The sequence below is a fragment of the Pipistrellus hanaki genome (assembly GCF_964339955.1).
Source record: "Pipistrellus hanaki genome assembly, chromosome: 11".
In the NCBI taxonomy this organism is placed as follows: Eukaryota; Metazoa; Chordata; class Mammalia; order Chiroptera; family Vespertilionidae; genus Pipistrellus; species Pipistrellus hanaki.
Window position 1 is genome coordinate 14,991,368 of NC_140513.1, and position 24,715 is coordinate 15,016,082.

General features: G+C 50.3%; 1 long non-coding RNA gene across 1 annotated transcript; it reads right to left on the minus strand.

Moving 5' to 3' along the window:
- Window positions 1-16,702: 16,702 nt before the first annotated feature.
- LOC311630408 lies at window positions 16,703-23,967 on the minus strand. Its single transcript, XR_014796373.1, has 3 exons — window positions 23,831-23,967; window positions 17,745-17,817; window positions 16,703-17,655 (listed from the first exon to the last, which is right to left on the minus strand). It is a non-coding gene; the product is annotated as an uncharacterized lncRNA (long non-coding RNA).
- Between the last annotated feature and the right edge of the window lie 748 nt (window positions 23,968-24,715).

Consider the following 24,715-nt stretch of genomic DNA (forward strand, 5'->3'; position numbering starts at 1 on the left):
GAATCGAACCCGGGATCTTTCAGTCCGCAGACCGACGCTCTACCAGTGAGCCAACCCGGTTTCGGCTCCCTTACACCCTTTAAGGGAGAGGCAGAGCAAGCTCCAGGCCCCAGGCGTCGGTGGTCAAGAAAATGTTAAATCTTGTGCTGCACATCTCTGATGATTTAATCAGTAAAGTAATTAATTTCCAGTGGGGAAAAAAAAGAAAATTTAAAAAAAAATTTTTCCCAGCAGCGTACCTGGCAGTGGGAGCCATTGCCATCATTAGCGGCAAATATGTTCATTCTGTGAGAGGAGAGGGGCCGCTTGCTCAGGCCCCACACAGTCTGAGAGCCTCAGGCTGAACGCTGTGTGGCTTGGAGGGAAGTCAGGGCTGGGGAAGTCCCAGGGGAAGGCGACAGAGGTCTGGAAGGGAGGCCTGGCGCTGCCCGGACATGCTCAGCAGGGCGGAGGCAACGGGAAGAGGGTTCTGGGTTTCTTGAGGCATCTGGGCCCCAAGAGCGGGGGAGGGACTTGGTGATTTGGGTGTAAATTGTCACGCCTCTCCTGGGAAGCAGGAGTAAGAAGATTTGACCCTCACACACGCAGGTTCCCATACACTCACCAAACCCCCGTCTCTGGCGGAAGGATTTGCATCACAGCTTTATTCATTCGATTGTTTTTGTTGGCTTGGTCACAATCTAATGACCTTCACACTCAGTTCTGACTTCCTCAGGCGTGTGGCGGTTTTAATAATTAGCCCTAAGGTGTGAAAGGGCCCCTGTTCTTCCCGAGCCACCGGAGGCGCCCCTCGCCTGGCTCCCCGCCACCAGCCAAGCCCGGTCCAGGGCAGGAGGGTCTCTCTGGGTTTTGTATTTGGACAGCGCTTTTCCCAGGAGCAACGGAGAGTTCCGCTTGTCCCTCCGGCACACACCCGGAACCCCCACCTCCTGCCCCGAGACCACACTGAGTGTGGCAGAAACAGGCACGGGGCCCTTTAACTGGGGCACTCAGCTCACTCGTGGTCAGCTGGTGGACAGGAAATCCAAACAGTCATTTCTCCTTCTGAGGCACACGGTAGAGGAACTTGAAGTCTCGTGAAAAGACCACATGCATGAAATGCTACTCCTGCAGAATATCTGGCCTCCATGTACCAATAAGGCTGTGTGACCCCAAGAACCCCATTATCCTTCTCTGGGCCACTGTGAAGGGTTTCCGGAATGGATGACTTCATACACACACACACACACACACACACACACACACACACACTCACACACACACACACACACACACACACACACACATGAGAGGAAGGGAGAGAGGGAGAGGGAGAGGGAGAAGGAGAGGGAGCGGGGAGAGAGGGGGAGAGAGAGAGAGAGAGAATCATCAACAATGAGAGAGAATCATTGGTTGGCTGCCTCCTTCACGCCCCCTTCTGGGGATTGAGCCCCCAACCAGGCATATGCCCTTGACCTTGACTGGAATCCAACCCGGGACCCTTCAGTCTGCAGGCCAACACTTTATCCACTGAGCCAAACCAGCCAGGGCTGGATGACTCCTACCTGCCCCTTTCCATGCCGTAGATCTGCAGTTATAAGTGAGCTTGAGGTTGGAGTCGAACGCTCATGGCTAAGACTTCTGCATGTTTTCCATGCAGCTCCATTCAGTCGACAGCCCAGTTCTCCCACACACCTCGCTGGTTTGACAGTAACGCTGTGAGGGCATTGTGCACCTGCTGAGTGTGTGTGTCACAGGATGTGTGCACATTGAGGTTGGCCGGCGTGAGGTGGCAGAGCAGGGAGTGTGCAGTGGGCTTTGTGCTGGTGAGGCTGGCGAGGGCAGGACCAGGCCGTGAATGACCCCAAGGCCATGGGCAGGTACCCTCCACCGCACTGGGGTTTGGACCCACGAGGATATCAATCCATTGGACCTTAAGTGCAACTCCTTAGCCACGCAGCCATTCTGACACCTGGCCCTCAGGCAATGTTCAAAGTCAGGAAGTTATTTTGGGGACTAAGAGCATTTCTTAAGCATGTTTTTCTCTCTGCACTTCCCCTTTTCCCTTTGATTGGTGAAACCTCTCTCTCCTGACCACCTGTTTAAAACCACAGGCCCCGTGTATTGTTTTTCCGTAGTACTGGTCACCAGGAGTCACACTGTTTCATCTGGTTATTCATTGGTCCTTCCTTGCTATTCCAATGGAAGTGCAAGAAAGACAGAGGATTCTGTGTTTCTGTTCAGGAAGGCACCCGCTGGTCCCCCAAAGAATTCATGTCGCAAAGCTGACTGCCCATACACATTCGTTATGTGAGTGAATGAGTCCCAGGGGCAGCGGCTCTGTGCCGCATTGTTTCAGGAGAAGGCGTGTTAGGAACAGAAGCAGCCTCTGAGACGGAATGGGTTTGCTTTCCATTAGAGTTGGGGCCGGTTTGGGGCGGTTTGTGGGAGTGAGAAAATAATTTATGGAGAAGCACGAAGGGAAAGTGGGACTGCCCTTTCTCCCTCCCCCCAACCGCATACAGAACACTGCCGCCTGGAAGAGGGAGCGGGAACTGAGCAGGGGGCCCAGGGCCAGCTTTCGGCAGGGTCACCGGGAGAGCCCCCTCCCTACCGCCCCCCCCCTTCCCCCAGAGGAACGGTGGCAGGTGGGCCCCGCCAGCGTGAGGAAGGAACAGCTGAGACACCCAGAGGCCTCTTAGTCTGGGACAAAGATAGCAAACCCAAGTGTGACCCCGCTTGCTGAACTCAGGAGAGACGACCAGTCTACAAACATCAATCCACTCAGACCAGAAGCCCTGGTCTTTGAGCTGTGAGGTTTTGGGAAAACTTAGACAGAGGACAGGCAGGTGGGTGACAAGATCCCAGGAGGGCGCCCTACTCTTCAGCCCTCTCACTTCTCCCTCTCTGGGCTGTGAGTACCTTCCCTGATCACCTAGGGCCGTGGTGGGCAAACTCATTCGTCAACAGAGCCAAATATCCACAGGACGACAATTGAAATCTCTTTTGAGAGCCACATTTTTTTTAACGTAAACTTCTTCTAATGCCACTTCTTCAAAATTGACTCACCAGGCCCTGGCATTTTGTGGAAGAGCCACACTCAGGGGGCCAAAGAGCCGCGGGTGGCTCTCGAGCCGCAGTTTGCTGACCACGGAGCTAGGGAGTTTAGATGGGTCTGCTTTCTCTTGTGTGAACATCAATTGCCCCAATATCACTTTCCGTGTTTACAAATGTCCTCGCTGTCTCCCTGGGCTCTTGCAGCAATCCCGTGACTTTCCAGCCAGCACCCATCAATGTGTGAGGGTTACACACATTTACACCCCAATTCCCAGGACTACTTCATCTCGCAAAACTGAAGCGCTACCCATCAAACAATTCACAGTTCCTCTCCCCTCAGTTCCTGGTAATCCCCATTCTGCTTTCTGTTTCTCTGACCTTGGCTACTCTAGACACATCATATGAGTGGGATCATGCAGTGTTTGTCTTTTGGTGACTGGCTTATTTCACGGAGCATAATAATGTGCCACGACTGAAACCTGTTTGGCTCAGTGGATAGAGTGTCAGCCTGAGGACTGAAAAGTCCTAGGTTCGGTCAAGGGCATGTACCTTGGTTGGGGGCACATCCCCGGTGGGGGGTGTGCAGGAGGCAGCTGGTCGATGTTTCTCTCTCATTGAAGTTTCTGGCTTTCTGTCCCTCTCTCTTCCTCTCTGTAAGAAATCAATAAAATATAGTTAAAAAAAAAATAATGTGCCATGTTTTGTTTATCCATTCATCTTTTTGTTACTGAACTCCAGGGGTTCTCTACTGGGGGTGCTCTACTAAAAAAGTCAATTACATGTTGATTTCTTCTCTTCTGCATTCATCCCAGTTAGGTCCTGTCAGCTCAGCCTGTTCAGTGCTGCATCTGCAAAATATCGCGCCATATTTTAACATTCAGCAAGAAATGACAGCACTGTCTGCACCTCGAGACCCTTGTCCCTTCTAATGTTGATGAATACTGGGGTTGTTTCCGCCTTCTGCCTGTTGTTGTAACTAGTGCTGCTTTGTGAAAATTGTGTGCTTTTGTGAATAGTGCTGCTTTGAATATGGCTGTACCCATACAGATGTCTTTTCTTTTTTTTTAAATCCTCACGCAAGAATATTTTCCCATTGATTTTAGAGAGAGCAGAAGAGAGAGAAAAAGACAGAGAGAAACATCAATGTGAGAGAAACACATCGGTTGGTTGCCTCCTGCACACGCATGCCCTGACCAGGGCCAGGGAAGATCCTGCAACCCAGGTACATGCCCTTGACCGGAATTGAACCCAGGACCCTTTGGTCCACAGGCCAAACCTGCTAGGGCAATACCTATGTCTTTCAAAGGAGCTGGCTCTGCACTGCCAGTTCTTAGAAAAAGAAGTTGTGAACTGACCCCACCCCACCCCTTCCCTGTGCTTCCAGCGTCCTGGGTGCATCTCTAAAAATCTTAACCGGATCCCGAGTGTAGGTTATTTCCTAATCTTAGGGGAAGATTAGGCAAAAGCAGGCTTCAGCTTGTGTATGGAAATTTTTTCTCTACAGCAGTTTTTCTCCCCTTGGAAGAAAGAAAGAAACTGCTTTTCAACCCTACCGGTAGTAACCTTAAAACAAGCCAAACAGGCATCTTGTTAACATCCACTTGTTTATCTACTTTGTATATTTGGCTCCTAATACGGCGTAAGTCAAATGATGGCTTGCTGCTGGAGGAAGAACCCACCTGGGAAAAAAAACGCTCTTGTTCCCCTTATCTCGAAGTGTGATCGAGAATTCATTCCGGTTCTTGCAGCAATCCCGTGAACCTCCCAGCCAGGACCCATCTGTTTAACCCATGTGAGGGTTAAACACATTCACATCGCCCAGGACTTTTTCATCTTGCAGAACTGAAGCTCTACCCATTAAACAATTCACATTTCCTCTCCCCTCAGTTCCTGGTAACCCCCATTCTACTTTCTGTTTCTCTGACGTTGGCTACTCTAGATCATGTGTGTGTGTGTGTGTGTGTGTGTGTGTGTGTGTGTGTGTGTGCATGTGTGTGTGTGCATGCAGTTCTGAGAGTGGCACCCGCTAGGGTCATAGCTTCCGGATGCAGCCCTCTCACACGAGGGGGAAGGACGAATGGGTGAATGCTCACCGCTGGCCCTGAGAAAGCCCCCGAGGGAAACCTGGGACACACATGCTGCAGGGTTAATGGCCAGCTCCCATCCCTTGTCCCTCACTTGGCAAACCGCTCCTCGCACTGCTTCCCGCGGGACCCAGGGCTGTTTACAAGGTGCCTTTCCAGACGCAGGGCCAGCCTGTCTGGTTCCTGCTCTCAGACCCGCTCCTGAAATCTCCTTTCTATAGAGGAGGGGCCCTTTATGGACCGTCTCTGCAGGCCCCGACCTGGTTAGTGTGAGGATACATGCAGTTGTCACCTTCCAGAAAACAACTCGGAGTTACTTCTGTACAAAAGGGATTGAGCACACACACCAGGTAAAGAGGTCACCTGTCCTGTTTCTGCAGGAACTGAGAGAGAGCTGCTTCCAAGAGACTGTCAGCGCTTCCAGGGTTCACGCCGTTTTCTTGCAGAGGGACAGCCGGTCTAAGGCTCGGTGACTCCACACTGTGCTATTGGCCAGAATGCAGGTATTAAGGATGGCACTAGCAACGATGACAGCTACCAGTAATGGCTCATTTACTCTGGTTCTGTGCCAACCGCTTATCTTTTCTAATCAGAGAGGCCAAGTAGCTTACTTAGGGCACACAGCTGGTAAGCAGCCTAGGTTCACGACCCCCTCGGTTGATGACAGCTGCCTCGGTTCACGACCACTGATGACCGCCTCAGTTCACGACGGCTGCCTGGCTACCTGCCTGCCATCCACTGCTTTTAGTGACAGAGTTTTCATTTCAGATGATTTTTGGTGGTTACTTTGGGTCTCTAAGTTTGTGAGGCCGCCACGGCCACGAAGGCCGCCCCTTTCTGTCCAGAGTTCGTTTGGATTTTTCCGGTAGATGGACCAGCCAGGCTCACGACTGCTTCAGTTGATGATGGCTGTCTCAGTTCACGACCACCTCGGTTGATGACGGCTGCCTCGGTTCATGACCACTGACCACTGCCTTGGTTGATGATAGCTGCCTCTCACGACAGCTTGTGTGGTGCTGTTTCTGTCAGAGTATTTGTCCTTTTCATCAGACTTCTGAAGGGCCTGAGGATTTGTTTTCCTGGCTTTGAACTCCTCACACACTGTGTCCTGGATCCAAACCCTGGATCCTTGACCTACTCAGGCACTATGCCGTTTTGAGAAACCCCAGACAGCCTTTGGCCCTACATGTGGCAGACAGGCATTGTAGATTCTGGCTGCAGGATTGTTCTAGCCGGGGTCAATGGGTATCACAGATCCCTGTGAGAGTGCCAACTTCAGGGTACACACAACAGCCGGACATGGTCTGCCACACAGCTCAGACTCTGGCCCGAATCCTCTCACAGGGTGGCTTTAGGAAAATCCTTGGCCAGGAGGGTGATGCCAGCCATCTTGCTTCTGAAATATCTACCTGGGATGGAGTGATAGTAGCACCCCCAGAAAAGGCTTATGAGAAGCCACTAGAGAAGAAGAAAGAGAGGACGAGGAGGAGAACACAGAAGGAAGGAGAGGAGGAGGAAAGCATGGAGACTCGGGAGTGACTGTCCCTTCTCTCCACCCTCTTACCCAAGGGGAGGACTGGAGCCTAAGCTAACTGCTACTGGGCTTTATATGGTGGCATTTCTGAGGGGTGGTGGAGACAGGAAAGAAAATAAAGATAAATTCTATGGAAGGAAATGTCATCCCGCTGAATTCTTATATTGACTTAGGAGCCAGAAGTCTCTCATGTCCAGGGAAGCAGGTTACCAACTTTTCTTCATAATATTGCAGAATCCTCAGCTCCTTGAAACCTCTCTCAACCAGTACTTTGTTGTTGCAATGTCAACTGTTCGTACATGAAAATTATTTTTTTTCTAGTATCCACATTATTTACAGGGAAATGTTTATGGAAAATCCTCAGTACTAACTGGTAAACATTTATAGAAGAATCCGAGTTACTAACCGGTAAAGAGGGCCGGTCGGTGTGACTTCCATTGCTCAGGATTTAGGGGGCCCTGAGGGGTGACCGAGGACGATGTCACAGCAGGTGCTTTGTTCCAGAGGAGGCCCAGGAGGAGGGCCCGGAAACCAGGCATGTGCCCTGAGTGGGAATCGAACCGTGACCTCTGGGTTCGTAGTTCGACATTTAACCACTGAGCCATGCCAGCTGGCCCTCCCTGATCTCTATCACCCAGCCCATTCTCAGTTCAGCACGGCAGGGGAACGTTTTATGAAAAGTCTGTTTGGGGATACTTCCAGCCAAAGTTGTTATGAGTCCATCTGACATGGAAATAAAAGGTGAGTGCAGGCAGCATTACAGAATAGCTACTAAGTGCTCACAACCACCTTATGGGTAGTGCACGATTAGATTATAAGCGAGGAAACTTAATTTATAAATGAGGAAACTGGGACACAGTTTAAAAGGAAGAAACAAGACTAGGAGCCTTGGAACTTGAGGGTTCCACTGTTTTTGGTTTTTTTTTTTTAATATATATATTTTTTATTGATTTTTTTACAGAGAGGAAGGGAGAGGGATAGAGAGCTAGAAACATCGATGACAGAGAAACATCGACCAGCTACCTCCTGCACACCCACCACCGTCCTGTTTGCATGGTCTGGGGCCTCAGTGTCCTGCTCCGTAAAAAGAGAGTGAGTGAGACGATCTTCCTTGAATCTTTGAATCTTTCGCGGCACTAACATCCTAGGAGCCTGTGCCTGACTCGGGGTGACCAAAGAGCCTCTCAGAAAGTATTTGTTCATCTGTGGAATGGGGGGAACCACCACCGCCAGGGCTATTGTGCCAGCATTTCTGTGAGGAGGGAATTATGCTGAGATGCTGTGTGCGTCTCTGAGGTCTCCTCAAGGTCCCCGAGCCGCCAGGGGTGTCGAACTCAATCAGAGAAGGGGCCAAAATCTAAAATCCAGCCTAAATCGCGGGCCAAATGGTTTACTGAACAGTCATAAACTGACAATGTCATAAACTGACAGCGGAGTGCAGTGATGACAGCGCGGTGCGGGCCACATTGCAAGGCCTGGCGGGCTGGATTTGGCCCGCGGGCCTTGTGTTTGACACATGTGTGCGGCTAGGGAATGGTGGGAACCTAGAATAAGCAGGAAATCAGGTTCCCCCACTCCCTTGGTCGGGGGTGGACAGAAGCAACAACAGAGAATATGGGGCATTTTGACTGGATGGGACCTTGAGATCATCGTGTTAACTGCTTTCCCTTTGATGGAGGAGAAAGCTGACACCAGCAAGGGTAGTGCTTTTTTTTCTTTTTTAAAAATATATTTTAATGATTTTTTTACAGAGAGGAAGGGAGAGGGATAGAGAGCAAGAGTGAGAAACATTGATGAGAGAGAAACATCAACCAGCCGCCTCCTGCACACCCCCTACTGGGGATGCACCCACAACCAATGCACATGCCCTTGACTGGAATTGAACCTGGGACCCTCCAGTTCGCAGACCGACGCTCTATCCACTGAGCCAAACCGGGTTCGGTGGATAGTGCTTTCTCTGAGGACACCTGAAGATCCGGGAAAAGCAGAGCTGGAGCCCTGGGTGCTGATTCTGAGTCAGTTCCTCCCTCAGCACCAAGGTGCTCAGCGAGGAGAAGGGAGTGGTGAGCCATTCCCTGGGCCCCCTTCTCTGTCTGGGCCTGATTCCTGTCCAGCCACATTTCCAGTAATGAATAGCCACAATGTGGCTAGTGGCTACCATCCCGGACAATTGCAGCTCCGGAGGAGTGCTGCTGTTTTCATAGGGATTGGCCACATAGTAGAGCCAACAATTCATGTTGATGGGCACTTCAGAAAAGTCCCGGACACAGGAGAAAGGCCAAGGCAAGGTAGCGTATTACCCATGTCCTTGCCTCACCCTATCCCTCCCTTACACGACCTATTACAAAGAACCGAAAGTCAGGCAGACTTCCCGGAGCACAATCGGTGATCTCTCACACCCCCATGAGACTTGCAACCAGGGCCACAATGGGCAGCAGCAGCGCATCCTGTCCCAGGCTAACCCCTGAACCTGTCCCCAAGGCCCCCCAAGCCCCTTTTCTCGGACTCCAGTGAGCTGACAGCACCCTGCCTTGGCTCACTTCTTTCCCATAACCTTTCTAGAGAGCCACAGCAGCCCACCCATCCTCTCTCCTGTGGTTTCTTTTATCCCAGGCCCTTCCGGGTTTCACTGTCCCCAATTTTAATAGGCCTGCTCTCAAAAGGAAAAAAAGTGCTGTCCTTCAGTTTACATGTGTGTGCCATGCCAGCTCAGCCAGATTCAGTGACCCTGAGAGGGGGCCGTGAAGGATGGAGAAAAGACAGACACGAGAAGAAAGCTGGGGCTGGGTGGGACACTGCCCTCGCCGATGGAGAGCCAGCGACAGCGCCACGGACTACAAGCCAGGTCTTTATTTTATAGCAGATGCCACGAGGCAAAGTAAGGGCGTGGTCAAGGTGTTTACAACATTCTCGTGTGTTTCATTCCTCCTCAACTACATGCACCTGAACTCTATCAAGCCCACATCACTCAGGCACGTGGGGCCAGGAGTTCAGACCATAGGTTCAAGCTTGCAATTACTGCTGCTGTCAATTACACAGCTATCATTGTGCGGGGAGGGCCCTGCCCTCCAAGCTGGGACGTGCCCGTGGCCATGAAAGGACTGTTCCCTCTCGTCAGTCCGAGGCTTGAACCTGTCCAAACTGATTCACAGGGGGAATAAGTTTTCTTCATAATTTTGCTCAAAATCCTCAATTTCATGTACCCCAAACACTATCTTTGGTAGGCACATAATTTAGATCTCAAGGGCATGTACCTTGGTTGCGAGCACATCCCCATTAGGGGGTGTGCAAGAGGCAGCTGATCGATGATTCTCTCTCATCGATGTTTCTAACTCTCTATCCCTCTCTCTTCCTCTCTGTAAAAAATCAATAAAATATATTTTTAAAGAATGCAAATGTTGGGCACCGGCCCACATCCTTCCGGGTCAGCGCAGTGGGGGCGGGGCCGGGCAGGCGGAGGTGGGGGAGGGACTTCACTACAACAGGTGATAACCCTCCTCAGGCAAAGCTCTGGAAAGGATCACTTTATTGTTTTTAAAAGTTTCAACATAAAATAATTATATTAATACAGGTTTTAGAACAAACAGCCAGTTTTCTTGTTTGTATACATTTTACCCTAACGATATCTTACTCAAGGTCTGAATTAAAAAAATAAACCCAGAGAGGGGCACTGAAGCTTTCTCAACCATCCCTGTCACTGAAACATTATGGCCACAATTTAAAAAATCTTTTTATTGACTTCAGAGAGGAGGAAAGAGGAAGAGAGTGATAGAAACATCCATGATGAGTGAGAATCGTTGATTGGCAGCCTGCTTCCTGCACGCCCCACACTGGGATGGAGTCTGCAACTTGGGCATGTGCCCTGACCAGGAATCAAACTCCGATCTCCTGGTTCATAGGTTGACACTCAACCACTGAGCAATACCAGCCGGGCTATTTTCTTATTTTAATACTTTTATTTTTTTTAAGAACAGTTTTAGGTCCAGAGAAAAATGAAGGAAGGAACAGAGATCTCCATGTACTTTGCCCCCCTTGACATGCATAGCCTTCCCCATTGTCAACATCCCCCACCAGAGTCGTACATGGATGAACCTATATTGACATCATAATCACTCAAAGTCCATAGTTTACATCATGATCCACTCTTGGTTGTATAGTCTGTGGGTTAGGAACTTATTTTTTAATCATAATATTTTGTGAGGGTGAAAGATATACTCCAATAATTTAAAAGAAATAGAATTGTCTCATTACAGATTTAAACACTGTTATAAGAATCCTATATAATAAAAGGCTAATATACAAATCAATTAAAGGGCAGAATGATGGGTTGCTATGACGGGCACTGACCACTAGAGGGCAGATGCTCAATGCAGGAGCTGTCCACTGGTGGTCAGTGCCCTCCCAAGGGCACCACTCTGCCCAGAGCTGGGCTCAGACAAAAGAGCCGCATGTAGCTCACAAGCCTCCGTTTGCTGACCACGGCGTTAGACAAAGGAAGAGTGTGGTTGGTTTCTCTGCACTTCAGTGAGCTCTGGGGATTGGGTTTCTTGTGTGTGTGTGAAGATTGGCAGTGGTCAGTACTAGTTCAGAAATGTAGCACCATTTTAAAAAAAGAACACAACGCCCTAGCTCAGTGGATTGCTTATCCACCCATGGGTTCGATTCCAGTCAAGGGCACATACCTCGGTTACAAGTTCTGGCCCTGGTTGGGGTGCGTGTCAGGGGCAATCCATCGATGTATCTCTCTCATATTGATTTTCTTTCTGTCTCGCCCCCTCCCTTCCACTCCCTCTAAAAATGCAAACGTTGGGCACCCGCCCAGATATATAATAATGTATTAAAAATCAATGGAAAAATGCCCTGAGGTGAAGATTAAAAAAAAAAAAAGTAAAGAAATAAAATAAAAATAAAAAAGAACACGGCATTGACAAGGTAAGGGAACCGTGGGCCCAGGCCAAAAAAAAGCTAGTGACACCGGTCTGTCCTCTCTTCCTGCCCTCCTTACCCCAACGAGAACAGAGAGGAGTCAGCTGGGGATTCTCGGGAAAGATTGGATGGCGGCTCTGGGGAGCAGGTTGGAGAAGGCAGGCGCCAGTGGGGACAAGGGCTGTTATCCAGATGCCATGGACCCAGAGCTGCTCAAAGCCCCGCTGCTGCAGCTGCTACCCCTGGACCTGGGCTGGGTCTCCCCGCCCGGGACAGCTCCCCTACAGCTCTTCTGCGGCCTCAGGTGCCCCCCTTCCGAGCTAGCCCACGGAACTCCCATGCCTGACCTTGGCCTGAGTGGGATAACCACCTGGGGAAGGGGCTGTGGAAGCCAGGCTTGGGTGAGGGCTCGTGGGGGGCCACGCAGGGAGGGAGGTGGGGCTTGGGACCCCTGCCAGGTTCGCCTGTCCACAGGACACCCCGGGATGTCCCTGTCTCCTGCCCACACTGGCACACACTGGCACAGGCCTTCGTTTGAGAGTCAGCTCATGGAGAAGTCGGCACGAGACTGTGCTCTGAGGGCTGAGCCCACAACCTTGGAAGCAGATGTTCCGTGTGTGTATGTGTTGGGGAGGGGAGGCATGGGAAGCATCAGCTCTGTCCTTGTCACTTTATAGCCATGACACGGCGCCCACGAACCCCTCACTTCCCATTTCGTCACCCCAACACAGGGGCCCCTCTGTCTCTCGCGCAGTTTTAGCTCTGGATCCCGCGCTGACCAGGGACCACCTGTCACCCATCTCCCCTACCTGACTTTTCCCTTCTACCCCCAGACCACAGCCAGATTCCGGAGCCCACGTCCGCGCACACTCCTAAGCTCTCCTGGGTCCTCCCCTCTCTCCCTGTATGCCGCCCTCTCCCATGCTCCCACTTCTCACACGTACGCGTCTCCGGAGCCCATGGGCGAAGGGGACAGCTGGCCGCGAGAGTCCCTCTGGCTGGGGAGGACAGCAAACGAGTCAAGAATCTATCACCAGCTCAAGAGAGACCCCAGCCCCTGGAGACCCTCAGCAGGAGAGGATCCAAGAGGAGTTTGGGGACCTCCTACCTCAGAGGCAGGGGGTCAGCTGAGAACCCTGGGAACAAGGGGCCCGGTGCCCGTTGAGCAATGCCAAACACAAGGAGGCGGAAGAAGCCGGACAGGAAGAGCTGGCTGAGGCCAAGAGGAAGCTGGATGCCCGCACTGTGTTCCTACAGGAACACGTTGGACCTGGCAGCAGCCCTGGGACAGCAGCCCTGGGACAGCCACTTCTGACGGCTGCCACTCAGCGGAGGATGCACCTCAAGGCCACGCCGCGCCCCAGCCCTGCCTCCTGAGGGCGCCATGGGGCCTGGGTGTCCTTCCCCCCCGCAGCGCTGCTTCATCCACAGGGAACTACGGGCCCCTCAGCGGTGCCTCTGTCCTGTCTGACAGCGCCTTCTCCTCTGCCCGGAGCCTGTGTCCGCTTTCCCTGTAGCTCAGTCTGGGGCGGGAGTCTGCCTCCGTCGTCGGGGCGGAGGGACTGCGTGTTCTGCTAACACAGAGGCGCCGGAGAAAGCACGAAGCCGTGAAACCCCATCAACCCCAACCAGGAGAAAGAGGAGCAGCGGGAACATAGGCAGAAGCGAGCGAAGGGACCAGTGTCTGAGACGGCGGTCACAGGCTCATAGCCAGGCCACCGGGATCCTGGTGTCTGAGGAGACAGACGTGCGGGCAGCTCTGGCCGGGACTCACCCAGCAGCCAGGCAGAAAGCCCGGAGAGGAGGAGGGCCTTGCTGGCCTCCTGCCCACTCCCCAGCCTCCCGTCCGAGATCTGGGTGGACAACGCACACGGCAGACACAGGCGGTACCACCAAGGTCTCACGCAAACGCGGGAGGCCCTAACGCCGGGGTCACACAAGGACAACACCACGCAGAAAGCCTAAAGCAGGAGAACGGGGAGCGCGGGGGCAGCTTCGGGGCTCGGGAGGCCGGGCAGCTCAGGGTGGCAGAACTGCCGAGGACGGAGCTGGAGAGGCCAGAGCTCCCGCTGCACAACGCTCTCTAGTCATCTGGGAAGCCCTGGGAGCGAGGAGCAGGGGGCAAGAGGCCCCGGGAAACCAGGCTCAGCTGCAGACACGTGTGGAGCCGCTGAAGCATCTGCTGAAGTAGCAGCAGGTGGAGAGAGACCAGTACGCAGGCACCCCGAGAGGAGAGAAGGCCATCTGACAACAGAAGATGCAGCCAATGTCAGAGCAGATGTGCAAGTGGAGGGACGACACGCACGGAGCACAGCAGGCATCGGGCGCAGGAGCTGGACAATAGCCCAGCTGAACGGAGGAACCAGATTGCTGTCCCCCCCCCCCCCCCCCAGGAGCCCCCAGCAGGGCCCTCGGAAGTGGGACAGCGGCTACCAGCCAGAGCACAACAGCTACGACAGGCCGTCCAGGCGGCCGCGGGCAGGCTGCAGAGCCGCCTTACTTACAGAGGCCAAGCAAGGGAAGGTGGGGCTGAAGGAGCTGGGGCGCCATCGTTCAGCTGTCCGCAGAGACAGGTGCAATGGGAGCATAGCGCAGACCGCCCCGACCAGCATCAGAGGGCAGTGCTGTAGGAGCGCCACCTGGAGGGGGAGGAGTGCATTAGCGGCTGGCGAGGGACGAGGGGGAAACGAAGGGGAAGTTCCTGCAGCTGCAAGAGCCGGTGACACGCCTGAGCTGGAGGCGAGCCTCATGGATTGTGTGGCAAGATCCTGCCTGCTGCCCAGAACCTACTGGGGAGCACTGGGGAGCCGCCTACAGCCCCCTACGCAGCTGGCGCTGCTCATAGCCTGGTGATCCCTGCGAGGCGAGCCTCGCTGCCAGGGTGGAGCTGGGCACTGGGAGCTCTGTCAGGCAGCTGCCCTGTGAGATGCAGAGCCCCCAGGAGTCCCCGGGCTTGAGCGTGGGAATCCAATAACCTGACACTCCCCTGGAGAAGCGGGGCCGCGGTTCTGCCCCGCCCAGTCCCTGCCACCCTGGCCCCAGCACCCTGTCCTGTTGTTATTATAACATGAGAATAAACTTATGTATTGATAACATAGGGCAGAGGAAGGAGGTGAGGACAGAGGTTGATTCGACCCTATTTGTTTTGTTTTAATTAGGACTAAATGGATTAAAAAAAACACAGCCGAGACCAGTTGGCTCAGTGGATAGAGCGTCGGTCTGCGGACTGAAGGGTGCCGGGTTCAATTCCGGTCAAGGGCATGTACCTTGGTTGTGGGCACATCCCCAGTAGGGGGTGGTGCAAGAGGCAGCTGATCAATGATTCTCTCTCATGCATGTTTCTGGCTCTCTATCCCTCTCCCTTCCTCTCTGTAAAAGATCAATAAAATATATTTTAAAAAAATACAAGGAGGGATCTGTTCCAGGGCCCTCCCCCCTGGAGAACAGGAGAGGATCCGGAAGATGCAAAGCACAGAACCAAGGGCACGTCCCCCCCTGTGCACAGCCCGAGCCCACCCGCCATCAGAGGTGTTTCTAGGGCAAGGAGGGTATTCAGCCTGGAGGATGAGCTGGTCATGGGCCAGATCGTAAACACAAAGTGAGAGATCTGTGGAGCTGATGCGGTGAGAAGAGTGCACCCAAGGTTGTCCCCATGGCCCCGGCGGGGACCCAACGGACACAGTCCCCGCGACACAGGCTCCCTTCTGCCCTGGACGGGGAAGGCGCACATTCCACAGGCTGCGGGCACCGGAAGGCTGGAGGTGGCACCGTCCCAACCGGCACCGAGAAGGTCAAAGACAGAGTCACGAATGCCAGCACCTCTGAGGTGTCAGGGTCAGCACCCGTGTTTCAGGCAGCCATACCCCACGCCCAGGGGTCCCCTGCCTCTGGGAGAAGCCTCAGAGCCCCGGACCCGGAACCAGCAGAGATGCGTGGGGACAGGCTCTGGGCAAGGGGAACATGAGGCGGGATGAGGCTTTGTCCACTGAGAAAAGGAAAGGACAGAAGAGCCACGGTCCAAACCACGCCATGTCAGGCTGTGAGCAGGGCCCCAGACGCCTAGCAATCAGAGCCTCTCGGGGGGGGGGCAATGTCCTGAGGGGGTCTCCAGGCACCCCAGCTTTCCTAATGGGATTGGAGGATGCTTTTTGTCCCCATCCTGGAATTGATCTCCCCACCCACCCACCCAGTAGTTGCATCTCCAGAAGCAAATGCTGGCCTGCCTGGAACAAGCTGCTGACACTCATGCTGGCAGTCCCCTGCAGGGGGCGTCCCTGCTCCCCCTCAGCGGGGATCCCGAGCACTACTGGTTTCTCCTAGCAGCCACGTGCGGTGGACGCCCTGTGCTCCGTTTGGAGGTGTATGTTGAGGGGATCCCAGGACTTGGGGCGCAGGGCCTGGAAGGGTCCCCTTCAGTCAGCGTGAGGCTGACAGGGGCCCCCACACCCATCCTTTCTGGGCCTTTTCGTTGCACCTGCTCAGAGGTCCCCTTCCTGCTCAGAGGTTCATACTTCCTCAGTACGTTTACAGAAGAACGCTAGGAAATAAATACCGTAAGACATTCAGAAGCTTCTCTTCGCGAGAAGTGTACCTCCACCCGAAGACACAGATACACCAGACCGTGTCCTGCTCCCTCGCCACCTTGAACTTGGTACAGCTGTGTGAAGGGGGGTGAGGGGGGGAGGTGCAATGAGATGACAAGCAAGGACACAACTGAATATCCCCCATCCAGTTGGGCGGGTGAGGATCCGGTAGCTTCTTATTTCACACGGTTTGGAGGCGGGAGTTCGGGCGCTGGCCCTGCAGGCTCAGGGGCAGAAGAAACAGAACCGGCTGGTGAGGGCCAGGGGCCAGCTGCCCTCAATGGCCCTCCCTTCTCCTGGGGGCAGAGTCCATCTACAGCAAGTCTCCTTCTCCGTCCTCCACACAGAAGGGACGGAAACACCAGCTCTTCCGCTCGGTTTGAGGGGGTCGAGGTGGGGAGGACACAGGGAGGTGGCTGTGAAGTTCCTCCTCACCCCCCCGCCCCCCGCCCCCCCGCCTCCGTTCCACACTCACGTGCCTCTTACTTGGCAGCCTGTTTAAGGTTCCAAAATAGTCTTCCTCACCCAACCGCAGGGAAGGCTCGGACCCCCAGTGTGAGGGGTTCCAGGGTGACTCTGGTGGAGTGACCGGTGGCAGCTAGGCGAACCCCCACCCCAGAGTGGGGCTGGAGGAGGGTGAGGAGGGACCCTTTACTCTTCCCTGTCTCCCCACCAGAGGGTGAAGACAACGGAGAGCAGATGGGGTCTTGTTAGCAAAACTGCAGGGAGGGGCACCTGGCATTTCAGCTTTAAACAAGGAATCTCAGCGTAACCACAAGAAATCCAGGGTGCTTGCCAGCCCCCACAGTGGAGACTTAGTTCAAAGCGAGGGACGCAACATTAGACCTCTGCCCAGGGCACATCTCCCGCCACCGTCACCTCCAGAAGGGGGTGGGGAACGTGAATAATGTCCATTGCCACGTGGACACAGTGCTGGGTGAGCACCGAGTGGGATGTGGGTCTTGCCGCGGTGGGTCCTGGGCTGACCGGCACAGGTCCTAGAATCAGGCCAAGTGCGTTGCACAAATCTGCCATGTTCTGTGGTTTAACACTGAACTTGACAGTGAGGTCTCCCCACTGAGTAGGTACCTTGAGGAAGGTACATGCAGACACGTCCCACTGGCTGGCTCCACGGCGTTACTGCAGGTCAAAGTGTCAGCCATCCATCTAGTGTTCCCTTTGGGGCCACGCACAGGGAAATGAGGCAGAGAGTGAGGAAAAGGTTTTGGGTGGCCAAGGTACCTGATGAGGGGCAGGGACACTGGAGTGCAGGTTTGCATCCTGGCGAACCTGTGTGGATCCTCTCTTTGGGCATAAAGACAGTGCCTGCAGGGAAATTTCCCGATGGGGATACCCCTCTCTGGTAAGCGTCCTGTGCCCTCCTCACGCTGTTCCTTTGGCACGGTGCGGGATCGTGTCCTTGGTGCATACAGTTGGCCTCCAGGGTGAGGAGTGCAGTGCTGTGATCTTCCTGTACTGATCTGTGTAGGGCCTAGAAACAGGGCAGGACAGGAACATTTACCTGTTAGGTCTCCAGTGTAACTTTGAAGTTGACAATGAGGTCTCCCGGTGAGTGCATACCTTGAGAAGGATGGAGACTCTCACAGGTCAAAGGGCCGCCAGACATTACTGGTCCATGTCTCACCACGATTTTCTTAAAACAGAAGAGTTTTTAAGTGTCCCACCTGGCATTTTAATAAAAGATGCTTTGCAGACATCGATAAAACCAGAGAAACAAAACCAGCAGATAACGTGGGAGAAATTTTCAATGCCATGTTTTACTTCTTAGAAGATCACAAGATCATGAAAATGAAGCCACACGGAATATACTTTTTGAATCTAGTTCTTCCATTTGGTATGACATTTGGAGATCCATCTTGCTATGGCATGTGCCAATAATTTGTTCCTTTATATTCCTAACTAATTTTCTATTGAATGAATATACAATTTTATATATATATACACACTCACACACACACACACCTGAGTTATAACCACTTTGGAGATATTATGAATAAATCTTTGACTATTCATATACATGTAAGTAGACACCATGTTCATTTCTTTGGTAAGTAACTAGTAGTAGAATTTCTGGATGAAATTCAGAAATTCCCAACAGAGCAATTATTTTATTTACCAACTTATCTCAAGTAATTAGATATAATCCTGGCCCAAGTAGAACCGCAATGAATGTTTGTTGAATAAATAAATGAAGCCAATTTCTTTGCCAAGCAATTAACTGAATTTTTATTAGGTACCAAACATTGCCCTAACTATAATATTTCCTTTAATTTTTCTAACAATCCTAAATATTAACTATAATTAACCTTATTTTACTAATGAGGTTCTGAGAAATTAAGAAACTTGTTGAAGATTACAGAGCATGTTAATGATAGAACTGGATTCCAGTCTTTTAATTTCAAGCTTTTATCTCTGTTGTACCTGGTTCTAAGTAATATTGGGCGCATTGGCTAACCACTGGATAGAATTAACAGTGACAGGATTAAAAGCCAGATAGCACTGAGAACCACTGTAAATAGCTCTTCGCACCTAGTTTTATAATCTAACTGGAGGCCTGTTGCATGAAGAGATTCCTCTGGCACCTGCTGCCTTCGTCTTCGCTGCAGACTCTGGAGTTTGCAGTCTTCGTCTTCGCTGTGGCCAGAGTGCTGCTCCTGTAGATTCCTTCATGCCTCCCCCTTCCTCTCGTAGCAGGCAGCCTGCCCTGCCCAGCCACTTGGCACCTGGAGCAGCTGGTGGCTGCCATCTTTCTCCTTCTAATTTGCATATTCCCTCCTGATTGGCTGGTAGGCATAGCAAAGTGATGGTTAATTTGTATGTTTCTCTTTTATTAGTGTAGATCTTTTGTCAAATTGCCATGGCCAGTACTCAGGCAAGAATATTGAACTTTCGCCGGCACCGGTTTGGCTCAGTGGATAGAGCGTTGGCCTGTGGACTGAAGGGTCCCGGGTTCGATTCTGGTCAAGGGCATGTACCTTGGTTGCGGGCACATCCCCAGTAGGGAGTGTGCAAGAGGCAGCTAGTTGATGATTCTCTCTCATCGACATTTCTGACTCTCTATCCCTCTCTCTTCCTCTCTGTGAAAAGTCAATAAAATATATTAAAAAAAAAAAGAAAAGAATATTGAACTTTTGCAGGAAATGTTATTTTTATGATATGTATAATTTGGAAAATGTAGCCCTTTCTTCTTTTTAAAAAAATCCTCGCCTTCGCTTATTTTTTTTTTAATCCATTGATCTTTAGAGAGAGAGTGTGGGAGGGAGGGAAGAAGGGGAGAGAGAGACATTGATGGGAGAGAGACACATCGACTGGTTGCCTATGCACAAGCCCTGAAGTGGGTAAGGATTGAATTCGCAACTGATGTACCTGCCCTGAACCAGAAATCTAACTTGGAATCCTCTAGTCTGCAGACCAGTGCTCTAACCACTGAGCAAAGCAGCCAGGGAGAACTGTAGCCTTTTCATCAGAGAAACAGGCTGACAATCAGTCTGAACACCTGGGATTTCCATGTTGGTTTTGTCACATTTATTGGAATAACATATTTGAAGAATGGTTTAAAGCAAAATTATTGGTGCAGAAAAATTGATGTGTATGCAGATATTCACATAATTTGTCCCAATTGTGCTTTTTTAAATCAAGAAACAAATATGAACAGATAAGCCCCAGATGTGGTTTGTTCATTCTCTTTAGTTCTAAATTTGGTGGCTAGACTTTCAGAGTGAACAAAGGAAATATATTGCTCTAAAGCAAGAGATTTTCTTACAACGTATTCATACAAATCCTAAATAAGCGAATCAACACTAAAGGATATTTTTTTCCAAAGTTCACCTCCTAGTGACCTTACTTTAGAGGTTGTTAAAAAAAAAAAAAGGACTAGTGAGTGTAGAATAGAAGGCTAAGCAATGCTGCAGGAAATGGTCAATTCTCCCTCATTCCAGGGCCCGGTATAGAAAACTAAGTTCATAATTATCCCGGTGTTTGAATACTCTGAACACATAACTTCAACTGAAACCTTGGCGAATATGATTCATTTCATGTTCTTTAAAAGAGATCATAAACCATGTTTTGTTTCTGTAGTAGAAGCATGCCTGTTTCTGAAAGTGTTTTTGGTGCATACTAGTAAAGCCACGGTGTTTTTCTTTATTTATTTTAAATAAAAATTTTAATGGGTCTCAAAATTCTGTGACGAATTTTTTGATCATGTGGTTTCCATTAAAAAGTACTGATTTTAAAAACCAATAACTTAAAAACTGCCACACACACACACAAGAACCAAATGGCCCACATAACATGCTCCTTTCCTTCTGAAGGTTTTACGATGCATTATAATCACTAACCAGACTTTTACTATTAAATTTAAATGGCCAATTGAGACAAACAGCTCTGAGACTGTTCCTCCACCACTAAGACTGGAGTGGCAGGTGCTGGGAATAACAGTCATTTAGCCTTCTGAGCTTTCTGGGCAGACTTGATGACTTTGCCAGCCCCAGCTGCCTTCTTGCCCCCTGCTTTGATCACACCCACAGCAACTGTCCATCTCATGTCAGGAACAGCAAAGTGGCCCAGAGGAGGGTAGTCAGAGAAGCTCTCAACACCCATGGGCTCGCCAGGTCACAGTGTTTTTAAAAGCAGTTTCAGAAGAAGACAATCCATTGAAAGTAGGGGGGAAAAAAAAAAAAAAAAAAAGACTACCAGACATCCCACAGAATTGCAGGCACCAAAACAGCTTCCCTACTACTTACTCTAAGGTGACCAGAGATCCCGCTTTTGGTGGGACTGTCCCGCCAAAGGCGGGACGTCTGGTCACCTTATTAACTACTCCTATGTAGTGAACACCTGTAAGGACCTGGGAAAAACCACCCTATAAATGAAAAGAAATGTGTCACATTTACTTAAGTAGGAGTGGCTTAAACTGGGGAAGATTCAAGTTTAAAGACTATTTTGTTCAACCTCACTGTAATGGAATAAAGGAAATGTACCTATTAAGGATAAACTTTAATCTCTGACTATTAAGGATATAGTTGTGTCATTTTATTGTGCTATCTGATAAAAGTCACATTTGAATTTGTAAAAAAAAAAAAAAAATCACAAGAAAATTTTGACCTCAATGCTGGAATGTTTTGGAAATCTGTTGTACACACATATAAGATACTATAAAACTATAGAGCTGATCACGTAGTAAATGAGGCAAAGGGATCAGAGGTTTATTCATGTAATAAAATCCAAAATGAATACTAATGTGAGTTAAGAAGCAGAGTACTTCCTTTACTTTTTTTTTTTTTAATAAGTTTTTATTTTTCATATTATTACAAATGTTCCTCCCCCCCCCCCCCCACCATTGCTCTCCTCCACCAGGTTCCCACCCCACCCTCTGCCCTTTCCCCTCTCCCCATTGTCCTCATCCATAGGTGCACAGTTTATGTTCAGTCTCTTCCCACGCCCCCCTCTCCCCTTTTCCCCAAGAATCGTCAGTTCACTCCCCTTCCATACCTCTGATTCTATTATATTCAACAGTTAATATTGTTCATCAGATTTTTTTAATTTCCTTGGTTTTTAGATTCACTTGTTGATAATTACGTATTTGTTGTTCATAATTTTTATCTTTGTTTACTTTCTCTTCTGAAAGAACCCCCTTCAGCAATTCATATAATTCTGGTTTGGTGGTGATGAACTCCTTTAGCTTTTTTTTATTAGTGAAGCTCTTTATCTGGCCTTCGATTCTGAGTGATAGCTTCGCTGGGTAGCTTATTTTTGGCTGTAGGTTCTTGCTATTCATCACCTTGTATATTTCTTGCCATTCCCTTCTGGCCTGCATGGTTTCTGTTGAGAAGTCAGCTGACAATCGTATAGGTGCTCCTTTATAAGTTACTACCTTCTTTGCTCTTGCTTCTTTTAATATTCTCTCTTTATCTTTTGCTCTTGGAATTTTAATAATGATGTGTCTCGGTGTGGTCCTCTTTGGATTCCTTTTGTTTGGAGTTCTGTGCACTTCCTGGACTTGTAAGTCAAATTCTTTCACCAGGTGGGGGAAGTTTTCTGTCACTATTTCTTTTAGTATGTTTTCGATATCTTGCTCTCTCTCATCTTCTGGAACCCCCATAATTCTGATGTTGGTTCGCTTGAAGTTGTCCCAGAGGTTTCTTACATTATCTTCAATTTTCTGGATTCTCTTGCCTTCTAGCTTCTGTGGAGGAGTGTCTTCTGGCTCTTTATGTTCCAAATCTTTGACTTGATTCTTGCGATCTTCCCTTCTGTTTTTAGGACTCTGTAGAATATTTTTTATTTCAGACAATATATTCTTTATTTCTTGTTGTTCCCTTATCATTTCTTGATGGTCTCTTTTCATATCCTCATAGGCCTTATCCATCTTTTCTAGGAAATTCTTGAAAAACCTTATAAGCGTAGATTTGAACTCTATATCCAGACGCTTTTTGTCCTCCATTTCTTTCGTTTGTGATCTATTTTGTTGTCGCATTTTGCAGTTACAGATGGGACGGGATTTCAGGGTGGACCTTCCTTTACTTTTTGATTGTACGACAGATGGACTCATGAGTTAGATTTTTAGGCATGTTTGTAATAAAATGATGGGTGAAATGATTGAAGAATGTTTTCTATTGACATTACTGAAACAAAACATTTGGATCTGATCTCGCTTATGAAATTATTATAACTTGGAAAAAGGTGATATTGATCTAAAAATGCTAGTGATGCTGAAACCGGTTTGGCTCAGTGGTAGAGCGTCCGTCTGTGGACTGAAAGGTCCCGGGTCCGATTCCGGTCAGGGGCATGTACATTGGTTGCGGGCACGTCCCCGGTAAGGGGTGTGCAAGAGGCAGCTGGTCGATGTTTCTCATCGACGTTTCTAGCTCTCTACCTCTCTCCCTTCCTCTCTGTAAAAAATCAATATAATATATTTAAAAAAATGCTAGTGATAAGGAACAATGGTGGCAGGTGGTCACAGGTTGCAAAGTCCATTATTCCCACCTAAAAAGCAATTATGTCCAGGTACAGACTGTGTCTCTAACACATTCAATCGGAAGGTCCCAATACTTATGCTTTCCCCTTTCTCTTTATTTGTTGGTATTTCTCCCCAGAAACAGGGAGAATACATAAAAAATTAGTACAAAACGTGATGGTTTTGAGCCTCCCATCGCCCCGATAAATTGTAAAAATAAGTCTCACTAAAATGTTCTATTAGAAAGTCAAGAATAAAACTATGGATGAAGCCCTGGTGCTGATTGCGCCATTGCTTCCACATTCATTAGAAAGTGAAACCTTTTCTTATTTTACCCGTTTACATAGGTAGTTAGGTCAACGTGGACTAATCAATTGCTATTTCATTTCACGTGTTTCAGTCTGTTACCGTCATGATTTATTCTGCTGCTCCCACTTGCCCAGCGAGATCTCCTTTGAAGGGCATGAGCATCCTTTGGCCAAGTCCCCTCAGTGTGAGCACGCTCACTGCCAGGCAGATGCTCCCCATTCACCGCGCACATTCCCTGAAACAGCCCTACACGGTGCCCCTTCTCCGTGGGGATCCTGGCTCCCGAGGCTGGAAACGTGTTTGAAACCACTCTCTGCACACAGAGCAGGGACACCTAAGCTGGCTGCGCAGTCCGGGCCCAGAAAGGCAGCTTTCTACTTACCGTTTCCTCAGCCACCAGGGGGTCGAGAAGCCTGGGCCGTCCCTAGGCGGGCACGATGGCCAGCCTCAAACCGGCTCTGCTTCTCACTCTTGAAGCGGCGGCGGCACAAATCCTGGCCCAGGATGCGGGCGTTTCCCGGCACCCGCTGGGGCCCCAGTTAGCGCTGGCGCGAGTCGGGCGCCCTCTGCTGGCCCCTGGTGGCAGCGAACGAAGCTCTGTGCCTACAGTTTAGCGGTCACTGCGCGTCCCCTCGCGGTCCCCACGTAGTCCTCTCGCGGATCACAGAAATTCTCAAGGCTCCATCACTCCTGTGGTGTGTGTGTGTGTGTGTGTGTGTGTGTGTGTGTGTGTGTGTGTGTGTGTGTGATATTTGTGTGTTTCTGTGTGAGAGTGTTTGTGTGAGTGTGTGTGTGTGTTTGTGTGTGTGAGAGAGAGAATGTGTTTGTGTGTGTGTGAGAGAATGTGTTTGTGTGTGTGTATGTGTGAGAATATGTGTATGTGTGAGTGAGTGTGTGTGTGTGTGTGTGTGTGTGCACATACGCACGCACCCGTGCATGTGTGTACAAGGTGCCTGGACCTGGTGGCAGGGACTGGGTGGGGCAGCTGCCCTGCCAGGATCTCCATTCCCCTTGTAGCTGGAGCCAAGCTTTTCCATTAGCTCTGGGGTCTGTGGCATTTGGATACTCACCTTCTGCACACCCACCCTGTTTCAGAGGGGACCCATCCAGGAGTCTTCAAACTACGGCCCGCGGGCCACATGCAGCCCGCAGAGGAGTCTGATCCGGCCCGCCAGGTTTTTTGGGCAGTGAGCGCAGCCGAGGTGTTACAGTAGGAATTAGTAGTTCATATAGTCCGGCCCTCCAGCTCTCTGAGAGACCGTGATCT